At 42.4% G+C, this 4,086-nt stretch overlaps 1 protein-coding gene across 1 annotated transcript in view; it reads right to left on the reverse strand.

The window, feature by feature from the left end:
* rhof (ras homolog family member F) overlaps positions 1-25 on the reverse strand; it is a 9,497-nt gene extending 9,472 nt beyond the window's left edge. The window contains exon 1 of the mRNA XM_062554221.1: positions 1-25. This exon is cut by the window's left edge and continues 464 nt beyond it. The gene's annotated coding sequence lies outside the window, so the exon portion shown is untranslated.
* Positions 26-4,086: the final 4,061 nt, after the last annotated feature.

The following is a 4,086-nucleotide window of genomic DNA, read 5'->3' on the forward strand; positions in this document are numbered from 1 at the left end:
GCCCCTCGCCACACTGTCCTCGCCACACACACACACACACTCCAGAGAGAGCAGAGTGTTGGCTGACGTATGCCTGCACCGCCGGTACTGCCACCGCCTCCTCCTCCACTTCCTCTCCTCCCCCTCCCTCCATCTCTCTCTACGTCTCACTCTCTCTCTCTCTCTCCCTCCCTCCCTCCCTCCCTCCCTCTCCTCAGCTCTGCTGCTGTCATCTCACGAGCATCAGAAGAGGGCAGGACAAGACCGCAGAACAGTGGCCTCACACGTAGAGACATGCTGCACGTCTGTATTTCTATCTGTGCTGACTGTGGCCTCACACATAGAGACATGACATGATTCAGGTTAGGTAGTGTTCTGTATCTTTGTATTTTACCTGGGCTAACTGTGGAAAGGAGACCCCTCCCTGGGTCAGTACAATTGCAGGTAAACTACAGGATACTACATGGTACTAATCAATTGGGCTTTCCAATAGTCAATGAAAAAAAAGAAAAGAAATTGGGCTACTCCTATATGAAGCTAAAGAGCCTTTCTTTGTTATCTCCCGAGCGCCACTGTAGCATAGCTCACTGCTCCAGGTTAGTGTGCGCTTTATCTCTGAACTGTGTTCACTAATTCTAGGATGGGATGGATGCAGTATACTTGGCCTAGAAACCTGATTTACCTTTACATTTATATCATCCTAATAATGTCTAGCACACGTGGCAGGTGTTAAATATGTTCGCTCTTTCAATGATTAGAATAAGGTTGAATCTAATCTACAGACGGTGATCATGTAAACGGCTTCTCATCCAACCCATCCACCATATCCCCACATCTTAGTAAACTGGTGTGTGTGTGTGGTGCTCACCACCCTTAGTATGCACTATAAAAACTGTGTCCAATCACCATTAAGGCTGTAATTAGCCATTTATTACATTGTCCCCATAGTGGAACTAATCTTTGCTCTATATCATTGAGATGAGGCCAGATTAGATAGACTCGTGTTTTGATAGAAATGCACATTATCTGACAGGCAAAAGCACTTCTTCATGATAACTGACAAGTCATCACACGCAAATGCAAACACTCGGAAGGTCTGCATGACTGGATGCCTGTGAAATCCCACCTACTTTTCCCAGGAAAATCCTGCCTATTCTTAGCAAACCACAGACATTATTTTCATACATTTTTTCAAGTTCAAGGGCAAAAGCTTGACTCCTCAGTTTGACAGGCTCGTACGACATAAAAAGAACCATGTTAGCTAAAAGAGTATCTCACCCCTTAACAGTATAATGTTTTACTAACTCAGTGAGTAACATTAAACTTTAAAGTATATAACTCCAGATATAATCCAAAGAAATACCAACAGATATCCTTAACAGAATAATAGAATAGAGGGATCCCTCATACACATACAGTGAAAGAAAAGTGAACACACAGAGTCAAACATTTCCTTAATGTTTTATATTTATTGTTAGTTTGTGCCATCCAATGTAACAGAAGGACATAATGTATTGACCAACCCCACCCATCCTCATACAAAACAACACACTTTCCAACAATTATTATTCAAAGAAGGTTTAAAAAAAAAAAAAGACTAGGCTATATCAAATATTCTGCCAACCAGATCTGTCTCAAAACCAAAGAAAACAAAGCAAAACTGGACAATGCAAAATGTCATTATTTAAGACATGACCCATTTCTTTCATGACCACTCATGCTTTCAATGCCATCTAGAGGATCAACTAGCAGCTGAGATGGATTTTTTACATGCCTCGACAAAATTCACAAGTCCTAATGCGGAGAGATCTACCAATAAAACAAATAAAACAAATTGAGCCAGTATGTAAACGTGGCAAAATTAAAGCGTCTTAATGTAAATTGATTTGTTACCTTCGACCAGTTCAAGTCAGCAGTTCTAGTATTTTCTGAGTATGCATGCACCATGTCATTTCAATATGACACATTCTTCTGCGATAAACAGAAATGTCCACTAAGATAAAATAAGCTTACAGTGTAAACTAGAATTAACCTAGACCATCACAGCCTGCAATTCGTCGTTAAGTCCGCAATGACCTGCCAATGGTCAAAAGAATGCTGTTGCGCAGAACAAATGAGCGGGCTTCTGCTGCTCACCCTTGAAACGCTCGCTGCTTGTGTCTGTACACGAGAAACTACAGCAGCTGACAACACTGCCTTTGCGTGCTATACAGTACAGATGACCCAGCAATGTGTATGGTACTTGTTTATGATTACAAATACCTTAAAATAGCCTGCATTTCAATTCGTAAAGCCTACCTTATGCTGTTGTTCTCAAGTAGCTTACAGTATAAATAGATTTAAAAGCCTGCAGACCAAGTCCAGGACCTTAACCGACTCCAACCACGCAGAGATCTACAACAAAGGCGTAATTTCCCCGACAGCCCATGAACAGTAATTGTGTTCCTATAAGCTCGTTGTCAAATGTTTTAAATGTAAAAAAAAATATGCATCCCCACAGTACTCCATCTCTTCCAACACAGGGGGCTAAAATGGCCGCTGTCTGCCGTGCTGTGGCTGGATGGTAGGCTACTAGGGCCTTAAATCGCCAGCAGCAAACCACCCATACGTCTTCCCCAAGTGGACCACGGTTTGTCGAGAGCGACGACACACCAAACACAAAATGAAATACTACCCAGTACAACTTTAAACAAACCAAACTGGCAACAGAACTTTTTTTTTATTTTTTTGTTGTTTATCTTATTTTCTCCCTACCAGTAGAGCAATAGCCTACTCTCCCTGTTGCATTGGCTATAAACTACAATTCATTCTACATAATAATCAGGATATTCTGAAAATCCATCTACATGTAGTTTTATTATAGTCCACTTTGACGCACCAGTATCGTTTTCAATTAACCGAGAAAAATGCTGGTCATGTGCCTTGTTCTGCTAATAAAGTTTCAGTTTCCCCCATCACAACCTATTTCACAATCACTAAAAAGGTCTCAGATAATTCCATCCGAATCAAATGACATCGCTGGCATTGATCCAGTTCCATCGGGTTATCTATTTACAATAGCCTAAACCTTTATTTCAAAAGAACCAAATACGTCATTGTCATATCAAAAAATGTGATGGAACGTGAATACAAGTGATCATACAAAAATATACATATTGTAAGTTTATTATGTACGGGGGATTCAGCTATTTACTCACGATTACCGACTGAAAAGGTTGTGACTAACACTGCAGCAATTCAATCTTGTTTCTTGACCAGAACGATCCAGTTCCCCTTTTCTCCTGACAGCAGCACGCCTAGGCACACAAGGCTTTTCCTGTTAGACTTGCGCAGCGTGTTTGCCATGTCTCCGGCTCAGCTAGAGCTCAAACCAAGAGACACAGAAAAAGACTGCGTGGCGGTCACGATCCCAACCCCTTTCTGATGGATGAGTTAAAAGTTATCCCAGCAAAATATGTCGCCTATAGTAACAATCTCGCTCATACAACAGCAGATTACACCACGGCTCCACTAAAGCGGCCTTACGACCCGCTTCAAAGGCAGCGGGAGGCAAAGACAAGTCGCTCGTCCTGCTTGGAGAGAGTGGGGAAATGGAGAAGCCAGGTAAACATGTCTGTGTGGTGCTGCTGGCACGGGTTTGAACCCAACTACACGTAGATTACACCGTCTGTTGGGTTCAGGCATTACAATAGGACATGTTTCACACTTTCCTTTGTGATATTCGTTGAAGAACAGGTTTTGGACCATGACCTTTTGTCGCATGCAGAAGCCTAGGCTAATATTCACCGGGAGCTATTGAGCGCCCACTGAACACTGCACTGAACAATGCTACAATGAATAAATGATGGTTCTGATCATTATGGCCTTGTGGAATGCTCTTACCCTTGCTTCTAATGGAGAGCTGGGAAGCCAAGGTCAGTTTAGCAGATCACAGTTGCCAATGTTTCACGTATGTACTGCAGGCAGCAATGAACACACCGGCCCTCCCTAATCTCAATGGATGAATTCTATTGAGCGCAAAAGAAACAGACATACAAGCAGCTGGTATGAACACGTCGCTGTCCACAACACACACTGTAGCTGTCTAGTAACAGTAACCAAGGGAGA

The sequence above is a fragment of the Sardina pilchardus genome, chromosome 14, assembly GCF_963854185.1.
Source record: "Sardina pilchardus chromosome 14, fSarPil1.1, whole genome shotgun sequence".
Taxonomy (NCBI): Eukaryota; Metazoa; Chordata; class Actinopteri; order Clupeiformes; family Clupeidae; genus Sardina; species Sardina pilchardus.